Source organism: Bombus terrestris, chromosome 14, assembly GCF_910591885.1.
Source record: "Bombus terrestris chromosome 14, iyBomTerr1.2, whole genome shotgun sequence".
In the NCBI taxonomy this organism is placed as follows: Eukaryota; Metazoa; Arthropoda; class Insecta; order Hymenoptera; family Apidae; genus Bombus; species Bombus terrestris.
In genome coordinates, this window is record NC_063282.1 from 2990746 (window position 1) to 3005133 (window position 14388).

Below are 14388 nucleotides of genomic sequence, written 5' to 3' on the forward strand. Positions count from 1 at the left end.
TTAATTCCTTTTGTTCTTGGCTTGTGTCGTGAATAGGTGACGTTGTTAACGCGATAAGTAGTGGTATGATACTTGGTAATTAGTATGCTATTTTTCATAAAAGCGTCTAGCGATTAACGTACTGACGTATCGATAGTAAATTCTTTAGCAAGAATTATACTCATCGTAGTTACGTGAGAAATAATTACGTAGAATATTTATTAACGATTGCGGGTAATTGTGAAATTTTGTAGACTGAATTATAAACCACAAAAATGGTAATACATGCGATATTAATACATGCGGTGATACTTAAATAGCAAACATAATAGAATGCATGTACGTTAGACGATGCATATGTAAATATTCTCACGGTTGAAAATGTTCTTTTGTAAACATTCTCTAGGCTATCAGAATTTTCCAGGAAGTCGCTCGACTTCTGTTCGTACATGCTCCTAACATCTCCCCACCGAATTCGCGACGCGTGTCTGTGACGCTGTGTGCTATTCTACTGTCGAAAATCTCGACGTTAATACGCGTTACCTTGCTCGAGACGCGTCGTATTATTTGCTAACTGCGTATTATTTGCATCTCGGTTTTCTAATTCTCCATTCACACGTTTCTACGCCACTTTTGATAGCTTCGTTGGATTAAAACGTATTTACTCAATCGTCTATTAAACATCGTTATAATTAAATTTAATATCTCGTCGAGGCTTCTGCGTACCTTTTTTCTCGCATATTTGACAATAAGCTCATTTTACAACACATTTTATTACACATTTTTATATCAAAATATATAGCAAAAGTTTATATTTAAATTTAGTTACTTTAAATAGTTTATTTATTTATTTTATACAGTTAGTCTTTTTTTTCTTTATAAAATATTAGTTGATCGCGTGGTTTAGTTAATAATTTAATAGTTTATTTAAAGTCATTCTGTTGTTCGTTTATTTCAATAAATAATTGGTTCCAATTATTGCAAATTGCTGATCTATCGTACCATTTACTTATTTTATACAGTTAGTCTTTTTTTTCTTTACAAAATATTAGCTGACCGTGTGGTTTCCTTCGAGAGAATAAGAATTGACGATCCATTCGTTAACTAATCATGCAAACGTGTTAATGTTTGCTTGATTCTAACAAAGGCACACGTGTTGCAACATGTATATTCTCTTTTTATTGAAACAATGTCATATCTGATAAATAATTCACAATATTTGTCACGTAAAACATAGCATTTGCATTCGCATCGTTCGCGTTCGTTTAATTAAATTTAAATCGCTTTAATCTCGCTTCGTTTCATTTAATCAAACTATTGTTCTAATTCTGTCGGCATTCGGCACACGTATATTAGATCAAGTTTCTCTGTTAACGATTCAGAGAAGTTTCGGTCGACGTGCACTTTTTACAGCGGAGAATTCGTTCGCTAAAAGTGCAGAGCGTGCTGTGAACGCCTATAGGCGTCACGGTAAATGGGTCACTCGGGCTATGCTTGGATGGAAGCGTGCGATTGTTATCGACTAGCTGAACGTCGAAAGGGTTAGGTCGAACGATACAGCGGGTTAAGTGGATTCGTTACGGTTGCTTTAGATTTTTCACGGTTCATTGCGAATGTCAACTATGGTCGTGTCAACGCGACACAGCACGGAAAACCGTAGTCCTCGAAATTAGAATTATTCAACGGTATTCACGGATTTATTTTATAATATTTTGCCAACAGTCGAAACGAAATAACTTTATTCTACAGAATAAGATCTGTTATCTGCCAGAGGAGATAAAAAGAATAATTTGGAAAACGAAAAGTTTTCAATGAATTTTGAGCAACAATTTTTGTTACGTATAAATTTATCTTCTTCGTCAACGCGAGCTTCGATTATAAAAATAATATTTGTCCGATGCTTCTCAGAGTGCGTGCTTATTGCTAATAAATTAGATTTTTATAAGCTCGCGAATAATTTTTTTACTTTTCCTGGAAAACGTGTTTCAGCCGTGTACACCACTTTTGAAACGCTTCTGCGATATTTCATCCATTTTTATCACTTTTCCATTTAATAAGCAACTCTTATATGCACAAACGTACCTGGTCAACCAAAGTAATCTTGAAAACCTCGTGATTTTCTCAGATGAGTTGAGTCGTTAAAAAGTTACATAAATTAGTCTGTCCGATATTGCAGCGAAGAACTGGTGGTAATTATGAACGGATTAAACCATGACGACACAGGAACATTCAGAAACGTTTCATTACACCGGTCGTTTACAAACTAGCAGACAAATATTTATGCGTCCGGATTTAATCCGTTGCCTTCGAACTTGTCACGAGATTTGTAGGGAAACAGCTTGCACTGGAACCTTGACGGATAAATCGGGAAAATCTGGTTATTTCGGAAAAAATATAAAGATAAAGGTATACTGTTTATTGTGGTATGCGGGTACTAAGACGATTCCTGCATAGTAATTACTTTTACGTTCAGACAGACTCACGTCGAGTTCTCACTTTTACGAATCTCGTTATGAATTTCGATAGCTTCTTCATTGGAAGAATATATTTTGTCGTAATATGGATATCGTTCTATTATACGTACAATCTTTTTTAAATATAACAGAAGAAGTATAATAAGTAGAATAACAGAAATATAGAATAAGAAATAATTCCAAATTTAGTAATAGAGTTCTTGTAAATAATTTGCAAGAAGATAAATTCAAAGGAAATACGCCTGACGTGCATAATATTGAAAAACGTACACATAAAACATGCAAAATAAAATAATTCCTATCAGACTGTGGATTTTATGCAAATTCACATCTTCGAACGTATAATTAAAACAGTAAATTTTCGGTAGGAAATTCTTCTACCTACCAAGCGCTATAAATAGCACTATACTTTACATATTGTACACGTCTCTTCAAGTTGCGTGTATTTCGTGCAATGGTACACTTTCCTACAATTTCCTACAAACGCGAAAACCTCGTAGTCTAATTATTATAGCATTTAAGAGACGTAACAAAGCACTGTTCAAACTTCATTATACCTCTGCTCACAAGAATCTGAATTTTTGCGTAAACGTTGACCGTGTCTGGTTATAAGAAATGCGAAACTTTGCCAAGGAAATTGCGGATATTCGATAATTTCGTCTATGAAGTAATTAAATTACGACAGCGATAAAACCACGAAGAAACACGTGCACGATTGCATGAGTCATGAAACGATCGTTTTCGTGAGCATCTTCGGATACTCTACTTTTTTCTCCTCTTCGTCTGTCCGTTTTTTCCACCAACTTCATTACCGTATTGGATTAATGACCGGGAAGATGGCCAGCATCGATGTTTCCGACTCGTTTGCGCGGTGAATAATCGGGCATTAAGTCGAACGGATTCTCTTCCTACTCATCAAGGGCCACGGAGGCGGTCTTTTAATCGACTTGGCGTTAACGCCACGATCGCGTAGCAAACACCTGTGAAAGCAAAAAGGGCCGATGCTGTTACTTCTTCACGCCGTTAATGGATGTTTATTTTCAGGACGCGATACCTTTCGGTTCGAATGAGAGCGGCTTCGTGAGTCGAGGATTATTCGGTTCACGTCCGCCATCCACGTCATATGGATAAATGTTAATTCGAACGTGCAAGTCCGTGGAAAGGATCAAATGATGAGATCTCTCGCCGCGATTATTTAAATCACCGATGATGCAAGCGATCGCCGTTGAATCGCTTTGACGAAGGCTAAAGGGTTTACTCTTTGAAGAATTTTTAAAGCTCGTGTCAGTGGATTACGCGTGTCGTGTAATATAGTTACGCTACATCGACGCGGATAATTATAAACTTGATCCTATTTTTAAATTTGTCGATGAAACGTCGAGACGATCTTTGCAGCTATATAATTACAACATGGAAAGAAAAGTTGACAGACTCGTTTGTATAATTTCATATTATTGAGCTGGCAACTAAGTGACCTAATGACAAAATCCGCAATCACTTAGTTGCCAACCCAATATGATGCACAGTAAAACACTATAATTACGACACGAAAAGAAAAGTTGACAGACTCGTTTGTATAATTTCATATTATTTGGCTGGCAACTAAGTTATTGCGGATTTTTCAACTCCACCTAATGACAAAATCCGCAATCACTTAGTCGCCAGCCCAATATAATGTACAGTAAAACTGAAGCATAAAAAGTGTCTTCTTTTGAAGTTTGCAGAAAATGTAAATTTCTCTCGTTTCTTTTGTATTTTCGACTGCCAGAAGATGTAAACTCGACGTTAACTTTGTTACGCTTTCATTCAACGTTTAGTGAATTTTCCTTTATTTTTGATTGCTATGTTTCGATTGAATCTGTTAGGTACACTATCCGCTAACTTATTTAGAGTTTCGTTCTGAACATCCGCGGGTTTTAGGGTTTAGTTTTTAAATTCTACGGTGTTTCCTATAGGTGGCTTTCCCTGAACGTAAAATCTTCTCGCTGGAATTCCCCACGGTTCGTCGATGGCGTTCGGATTAAGACACGATGCTGACCATGTTAAATAATTCCATTGCGAAAAGACCACTTTTTTTTACAGTGGCGGTCGTATGAATAACAGCATCGTGTTGTTAAAAAGTTGTCCTTTTGTCTGCCGTTTCAGTGATGAAAGGCAATAATTTGCCATGTCACATGTCCTGATATCCTGCAGCGTTCAATTCACCCTTTGCAAAAATAATTTCACTCCAGGCACGATCAATGCTTTCTTCGAAATATCAAAGAGATAATGCAGCAAATGTGTTTGACCGTTTAATTATACACAACGCCAAATAGCTACGTTTAACATGACAAGGAAACTTATCCACCACATTAACTCTCAATTGAATTTCTAACTCTCGATTGATGTCATTGGGTCACTAATGTTTGTAATATTTTAGGGTTTTATCATTTGTTATGATAATGCGTCGGAAAATTGTATGCGCAACATGTATCGAAGACACAAACATGTTATATAATGAGACACATGTGTGATACTTTGCTATCGTTAAGGTACTTCAGTGTAGACTTGATTTATTTGTACGATCAGACAATGATAAACTATTCATGTCACATATGCGACACTGGGTTCTTACGAACACTATGACGCGTCAGACGTGTGTGAAAAGAAATCTTGCTACACACTGAAACGATAATACCAATAATTAACATTCTTCGAATAAAAAGTCTACAAAGGACGTTGAATCGGTGGATGGAAATTATTGGCATTTAAAGAAGTTTCTATAGAATTCGATCTTAATCGGAATTAAATTCAAGGAAGAAGGATAAATAACGTAAAAAGGATATGAAAAATTAAAAGATTGACTTTTTTTGTGTTCAACAGTGAAGCTTCGTAAACGGAGAAACAGACGAAGGATAAAGAACGTCCTGCTTTCTTTTTTTCAATTTCAATCATGAAATTTCCAAAGAATTACATTTCCTTTTTAATTTTAATCGCGAAATTTCCAAAGAATAACGTTACTTGAACATAAAAGTTGAAATGTCCCGGAACGACGGGTCCACGATTCCTTTGAAGTCGTCCGCAGTCGGACACAACGAGCAGATTTTTCATTCGTAGAACCGGTCGACTTCCGTGGCACGATGGCTGTCAGACGGTGCCTCGATTTAATTATCAGAAGCTGGCCGATTTCCACGTCGTCAAAAATCACTTGTTCGATGCCAGACCTCGATGCTTATAGTGACTTTCACCTGAGCCTCAGATTGAGTGGTAAGACTGTCTCGAACGCTTACGCAACGACGCGTGCAAGGGAACACGCGGCTGGGACATAGTCGCACGAGACCAATTAATCACGAGACGAAAAGAGAGCGAAGGAACCTCCTTTTAAATCGTCGTAACACGCGCGCGATCTGCCAACGGCAATCTGTCGCGGTTACGTAAAATTTACGCGCATGTTGAAGTTTGCATCAATTCGTGTAGCGGGTGGAATTCCTGCTTTTTGCTAATTCACGCCAACTCTTTTATCAAAGCTCGAAGAACCGTTTAGAATCTGCTGGAAATTCATTTTTCTACATTCAATCCTCTCACGAGTCATATCGATCGCAGCTTCCGTGTGATCGCTTTTTAAGAAGTTACTATGATTAGCATTGCGCGTCTTACGAAAAAGAGTCTCGTTCTCGTAAATGAATTTATCACGAGAAGGTAGAAGACGTAGTTGCAATTGACAAGGGAAATTTGTAAAGATGATGTCTGTAACGATCATTCGTCTACGTATTTTAATTTATGCAATTGATTTATCTTGTGACTGTCGAGCGACTCGTTTATTGGATTGGCAACTAAGTGATTGCGGATTTTGTCAATACCATCTAATGACAAAATCCGCAATCACTTAGTTGCCAATCCAATATTTCCAGTCGTGTCTGATCGATTTAACTCGATTTAACAATCGACGCACATTTGGTACATTTTGTATATGGAATTAAATTCATCTTATTGATATCTTGATGAAATTATAGATATTGGGTAATTAAGAAAAATTTCCATATCGTGGCTATAGCAGTGCATACTTCTAAACTTCAACAGTAAAAGATTAAAAGTTCACGGCTATTAGGTACCTGGACACGTTTCAGAAACCAGCGACATTTTTCTGTCACAGCCCGCAAGATCAACTGTGTGAAAGAAAACTCGGACAATAGCGAAAGATCTGTAAGAAGAATCTGTAGGATTCGTGCGAGAGGATCGGTTTGGAAATGGGACGAAACCGTTCTCCATTCAATCGGAATTTAACAGTCCGCAAAGGACGAGACACGCGAAAGAAAGGACAGTGGGTATCACGCGAGGCCCTTCGCTTCGATAAACATCGAAATGACCGCGTGACCTGTTTAGCTCGACTCAATTATGCGCCCCGTGGCCCAGCTACGGGGATTACACCTGCTCTCTGCCAGGATGTCTCAGCGACAGGGTGGCAGAACGAATCGCCGAACGACTTATCGAATCATCGCGGCCGACCAACGGCGAAAAATTATCAGCAAAAAAGGGAAGTAAAAAGAAAAAGACGAGAAAGAGAGAAGGGGAAGAAGGGAGAAAAAGATGGAAAGGAGAGAAAGAGAAGAAAAGAGAAACAGATGGGGAAGAGAAAATGGCAAGTAAAGAGAAAAAATGGAAAAGAAAAGGAAGAAAAAACGTGGAAGAGAAAGATAGAGAGAAAGAGAGAGAAAGAGAGCTTCGCGGAGGGCTGCAATTTTCGCGGTTCACATTTTTCTCCATCACCGGCGCCCGCGTACCGTTATATTCGCGGTAATCGCGTCTCATCGTTCCCTCGGTCCGGTTCCTCCTCATCGGGCCACCTGCTTCGCGTATACACCGTACGATTCGAATTAACGTCGATGTTGACTGAAAGGTTACTCGTACAACGGTCCCCTGCCGGGGCTGCGTGTTTCTACCTTTAATTTTAACTCTTTCGCCATGTACGACAACGTGGCGTGGTGTGGTGTTCGATGCTGCCTCCTCGACGGTTCCACGCGAACCACCATTGGCTTTTGACGATCGTCACTGCGAAATCGCGCCAGGAATCGACGATCTTTTTGTAGAAGTAGAACGCTCCTAGTTACTAGAAGGCGGATTTTTATGCATTTTGCGGGGAAACTGAAAGATACGAACAAGATGCACAGAATTCGAAGCTTATCGTAGAATTAATAACAGAAGATTATCGTAGGACGAGCACGGCCTAAATTCCTAGATGGTAAGAAGACCTATCTTCTTACTATTTCCTTGACTTTTTAATTTTAGTGTCAGCCTACGAGTAATTAAGTGGTATTTTAACATGAAATAGAAAGAAGTAAAAGGAATCTGTTGGGTCTATTAGAAATTTAATTAAACCAAAAAATATTCGAATAGTTTTCAATATGTGTTTATCTTTGAAGCTAGAAGGAATATAGAAGAAATACGTGAGATTCAGAATCAAATGAAAAGATGTTTTCGACAATATAGATATTATAAGAATGTTGATAACGATGTAAATACTGAAGTTTATAATTGTTTCTCTATAAAAGATGGAAGATGTGATCTATCGTGTCTTCGTCTGAAATCTTCGCATAGTGCGATGTAATTAACGAAAGTGAATGTAGAAGGTGAGCATTATTAAAAAATCGAGCGATCGAGATCTGCCACAAGTTGCAGCCTTTCCTTGCACGAGGAATTAGCATCGAAATTACGTGTATCTGCTAGAAATCCCACGCGTCAACACATTACGTGGCGCGTAAAATGGCAAGAAAACTAGCTTTCATCGTATTTAACAAAAATAAATCAAAGATCGCAAGAAAGAATTAGCATTTAAATTATCTATCCTCCTAATTATCTGTATCACTCGTATATAACGTTCGTATAAAATTATCATAACAAAATTCCGTAAATAGCACGGTAAAAAAATGGTACAAGCTGCTATCGTAGCCAGCTGGAAAGCAAATTACCGCAGCGGCTAGCGTAACCAATTAACTTCATCCATCTTCCTATCATCTCTATCATTTTTCAAATCATTTTTCCAATCTCATCCCTCGAAGCTTATCGATCCATCGAACGATTAATTAATTGCAAATTGATCACGATGAGAAATTCCAGCTGGAATCAGCTGGATCGCGAATAATACCACCGACTGGCCAGATTATGCGGAACAAGTTGTCCTTGGGGCTCTTTATAGATAAAAAGAAGCTCATAAAACGCTGCACGCTGTCGGCTGATGATTTTTGAAATATCCTCCTTTTTCTTTTCTCTTTTTTCTTTTTAATTTCATTCGCTGGCTGATCGGTGAATCTAAACGAGCAGCGGACTAATTAACAACTGCTACCGGTTGAACGTTGGCCCGATGAAGCACTTGAGCCGCAGGCGCGATCGTTCTCAACTGACGAACGATATTTCTCGTTCCTCGAACACGCGGCGCCACATCTTTTGTAAAAAAAAGAACACGCCGCCGCTTTCCGCTTCCAATTGCCCCTTCGACTCCTCCTCTTTCGTCCATTAGCGTTTCGAGTCTTAATTATCCCGACGTTTTCTTCCTTAGTTTCCCCATTAAAAGAATATCCACGCGGCCAAACGCAGACTTTAGGCCGGTTAACACCGGGTACATGGATAAAAGGTTAATTTGTTGAGGGATGTCTTTTCTCCGATGAGCGATACGGGGGTTGAGTCGAGTTTACGTATCTTCGAGGAGATCCAAGCGATTTGTAATTTGATGATGTAGACAGAAAACGATGACACGGTTTGAGGGAGTAGAAATAACACGTACGTTATAGCTCGTAAATGCAGCGACACTTTGGTCGATTTTGCAGGAACAGTATGCAGAAATTAACTATGGATTGGTAATTAGAAGCAACACTTGCTATCTTTTTTTTTTTTTTGAATCACCAGGATATAAATCTAAATTATATATATCAAAAACTATTGCAATAATAAATATCATTGGTTGCATAAACATCGAAAGCCTTTCTATCAGTTTAGAAGATCATTTTCAACCAGTTTTCCGGTTGGAGAATTGCAAAATCTGACCACGAAGAGTTTGTCACGTAAACGTCATGACGTTTGTCATGATAAAAAGGGACTAGCTGAGCAATAATTTAACTTGGCTATGCTTTTATAATTTTGTAGACTTTTATTAACGAAGAACTTTTATTCAAGACTAGTCTCGTGGTTTTATATGTGGCTTGCAGTTTTTATATGTTGCGTTTGTAGGTGTTGAGGGGCAAGTCGAGGATCCTGATCGCCCTACGTAATGGGGAAAGTGTAATGTTGGGCCACGTGCAAAGATCAAGACAAAACCTAATGACTCGCTGTCAGGTAGTATGGAATGGCGTGGATTTGGATATTGTCGTTGTCACAAGTTCGTCGAGTAACAAAATAGTTCTATTTCACCGTAGTAGAGCAAAAACATTAATTCAATGAATTGGAAACATTTGTAATTCATAGAATAAAAATACGTTACAAATATTCGTATTATATTCTCAGATATAAATATTACGAATATTAAACGCTTTAAGTAAAACTAGTTCGTCGAGTAACAAAATAGTTCTATTCAACCGTAGTAGAGCAAAAACATTAATTCAATGAACTGGAAACATTTGTAATTCATAAAATAAAAATACGTTACAAATATTCGTATTATATTCTCAGATATAAATATTACGAATATTAAACGCTTTAAGTTAAACTAAATAAAAAACCCTATCCTTCAACAATGCGAAAAATCGAAGGGAAACAGAACGTTCTTTCTCCGCGATTGTCCCAATCACGTGAAACCCTGTGCAACAGCTTGAATAGAAGTAAAGGGGCGAATCTTGTAACCCGTAGCGAATGATTTAACGCCCCCACCCTGGTGTAAGCCGGGTGCGTCGCCGAAATTAGGCTCGAAAATCATGACACGTCCCCTCGACGATTGCTCGTTTGCACGGAGGGTTGTTCGTCCTCATTCCGACGCACAGGTGGTGTGTCTCCGTTTCGTGGGAACCGGTCGATCGGAGTCTTCCCGTGTTGAAACGGCCAGAACTGACGAAGGGCCTCGCAGGCCTTCCATTTCCCCTCCTGCACGACTATCCACCCCGTGGCGAGGGGCCAGAAAAGCCTCACAAGTGTGTCGTATAGCCGCCTTGAATCGGGCCCATTCTTCTCTTCGCCCGTTTGCCTTCGTCGGGGTCTCCTTTTGATCGAGATGGACGCGGGGGCATGTGCGTTGGTTAGAGGGATGGAAAAAGCTGCGTGCTGTGCGTGTGCTGCTCGTGTGCTACGCTTGTGCCGCGGTTCACGCACGCATGCCACGACTTGGGCGGTTGTTCGGTGTCTATGGTTGATTCGGCTGGCTCCAGAGTTTCGAAAGACGATTTTTGGCAGCCAGAGCTGACAAAATCGTTATTTGTTAAACAACGAAACAAATTTTTGGTTTCTTAGATTTTATTACACAGGTACATGCGGCTGTGTTACGAAGAATCGAAAATTCCAATGGAAAGTTGCAAAGATACTGCTTGTCAGATTTTACATTCCAATGTATTTATAACTTTGGAATCGATCTGGTACGAATAGATTATTTATTATTTATCGACTTTTGTAAATCTCTGCGAACTGCGAAACGTGAAATATCTCAAAAAATTGCAAGGGCCATTTCAAGCTATGCACCCATGAAGAGGGCGACACGTTGGAGAAAGAACCGAGGAACCTTATAGTTGTACCTTATAGTAAAAAGCAAGGACGAGAAATCGTTGGAAAAAATGAAAAAATATTGCCTGATTGCAAAGGCGATATTTACAAACGACGGGCTACTTACATCCTGTTAGACCGCGATATTCGACGCGTCTCAAACGAACCAGCGCCATTTGCCACGCTCTAAAATAACGTCTCTTATAAACCAGCTGACAAGCTTGCAAAATAACACACCATTAGCTGTACGTGTATATATGTACGTATCAACGAAAAATCGTTAACATTCTTACGAGCTGAAATACAGTCGTTAAGAACTTCCGTAAACTGGCTACTTTGCCGCTTATACCGAAGGAGGAGCTGCACGATATTCATCGACAGCGCCAGCCTGGCCGAATTTGTTATCTGAATCGAGCGTTCTCGCTTCTGGAACTAATGGAGCAGCGATAAAAGGAAGCTGCAAGCGATATCGAACGATCTGCGTAAGGAACGGCGGCGGTATTTATCGATCGTAACGCGAAATTCCAAATATTTGGTGCATCGAGCCACCTTGGGTTTCCTCGCTTCATTTTTGTCCCGTGGGTTTCACCGGTAATTCCAAGTGAACGGAAACCAGTAACTGAAAGAGTAGCGTTGGGAATGATACTTTTCACCAAAATCACTCACAGTAGCTACGAGAAGCATTTCTACGTGCTTTTAGCTTCCGATAAAACGCTCTTTCGTCCAGCGTCGTTTTATCCTCGTAGAATTCAATTTCTATAGCCACGCGAATCGATAATGATCTGTCAGACGATGTAGAATTGTAAATGTTGCAGTGAATTCATATAATTGTGAACATACGTACACGTGCAATACATTTTGTAGACTCTGTAGGCTAATGGACTAACTTACTTTTGTCGCTGAGTGTAACTTTTTACACTCAAGTTATAACTGGACTGCAGACATTTATACAAATTCAGACCTTCACGAGTATACGGTGGCGAATGGAAAGAAGTTTGAGATTGACGAACAGGAACTTTGGTCATTTTTGTAGTAAAAGCTTTTTTATTCCACCGACGATAGCCATCTATTCTGCGGTACGTATTGTACGTGTATTTGTTCATTGCTCTTGTTGAACGTAGATCCATTTTGCAAAATTATGGTGTCTTATACTTTTTGTTTTATAAACTTTCTTTCATGGATCAGAGTTTCGTTAAAAGAGTGCAATGTTGGGGAAAATTATTTTTCCTGGTCGACGATACAGAGAGTAATATATTTGGAATATTTCACTGTAATTAAAAAAAAAAAAAAAAAAAGGAATCTTAGAAAGATCGTTTTACCCACCAAAGGATATTTCCTACATTTCCTGCATTTCACGCGTTTTTGCATCTTCAAACTTTCTATAAGTGTATAAATACGTAAAAAAATTGTGCAAAAATAAATGGTAACATGTAAATGGAAAATAAGATGAGGATCGAAGCGTAAAAATTGGTGGATCGTGACAGGGTTAAGTATCAAATTGTTCGATTGTCATCGATACGTATCGCATCAGTCCCATCACTACCGGCCACTTATACAATTTCGACGTTGCCCCGGCCCACATCCCACTGAAAATATAACATTTCCGAACGAAATTTGCATACACTGTAGCCTCGGAGCGACAGACGCCCATTCGATAAACTTTTCGTTTTAATAAACCGTGCAATTGCCCTCGGGGCTGACTCATGTTCGATGTCTTTTAGTCTTATACGGTAGAAAAAATGGATACACAGTTGGAAAATGATCGGTTTGCACGGTGGTTTTCGTTATTAATATTGTTCCGCGCTGTTGGATAAATTAGCGGTACTATATTGCCGTTGATTAATAGTTATTACTGTTATCGATGGAATCGATTTCTTTTTTCTCATCGTCCGTCGATTTCGGATCGTCCATTTGTCCTGAATTCGTGTCGGTATGCGTATATTATAGTAATTTGCGAAAGAATCCAAAAGTACATAGTATTATTCTTAACCTCGTGACGTTTTTGTTTCGGAGTTATCAGGTAAAAAAAAAAAAAAGAGGTGAATAATGTTTTTTTTTCTGTCGAGCGAAATTGAGCTTGTTTATGTAAATAATAATTGCCTTGTTGGCATTGTTTAATATAATCTGCTATTTCGATGTGGTAGATAGGTTTTGTGAAAAAATTTTACGAAGAAACATTAATATTAAACGATTATTGATCTTAGACATTAAAATTCCATGTAGATAGTAAATAAATCTCGTTGTTTTAGGTAAATCTCTAATTTTGTAATAGCGAATTTGAGAAAGGAAATAATTATCCTGAAAATTATTTTGTTGTTTGGCTATCGAATAAAAATAAGCCTTTAAGTTTCCCTTTTACTGAAACATAACATTTTACTAAATAATATCTGATTCTAATCTGTCAACTGTGTTAGAAAAATAAATTACGTCAGAATATATGTATTTGATAGTCGTGCATAATATTTCCATATACTTAACACTAGAACTACCACACCAGTCAAATTCACTGGATTTACAATTTTATTTAAAAATTCCTACTTCATGTTACATCTTTTCCCACAATGATGTAATGACTTTTGCAACGATAACTAAAAGAATAATATAATGAATTTTATTTTGTTTTTATATATTCAAACTGAAAATAATTTTGTATCAAGGCTACTTATACCAACACCAGTGAAAATGACTGGTACTTGTCAAAGTGTAAAAGGGTCCTGCAATCTGTTCATCGAAGCCCAATTAACCAGTTTCCTCGTTTTCTACAACTTCCCACGCGTGTTTCAAATTTCTACCGCGTGTCATTCGATATGACGATATCGGTTATCAGGAAAATTCCGGATCGATCGCTAGATCGCTAGATGATAACGCTAGAAATACCACAGCAGTGAAAATGACTGGTTCTACGATTTTATAAATTTGTCAACCCTCGTTTAGGGATCATGGACCCAGATGGATTAACAATACCAAAAATGTACTACAAAACATGGAATTGCTTCTGTAAGAAACTAATAAATCAATAAATATAAAAATATTCTATTATTAGGTATTTTTTAAAGACCAGTCATTTTCACTGGTTTTGGTAGAAATAGCTTCGTGTTAACTATTGGTAGTTCTAGTGTTAATCTGTCGACTCATTGTCGTTTCATTGACGATTCTCTCTCTCTCTCTCTCTCTTTTTCTCTTTCTCCTTACCAACCTCATTATTCACCTAGAAACTTCACACGCATAACGCACAATGTTTACCACGACATTAAATATCAAGTAATATCTGCACGTGTTA

At 38.2% G+C, this 14388-nt stretch overlaps 1 protein-coding gene across 8 annotated transcripts in view; it reads right to left on the bottom strand.

The window, feature by feature from the left end:
• Positions 1-14388, bottom strand: part of LOC100647821 (tubulin monoglutamylase TTLL4) — a 240240-nt gene that overhangs the window by 25116 nt on the left and 200736 nt on the right. The window lies entirely within an intron of this gene.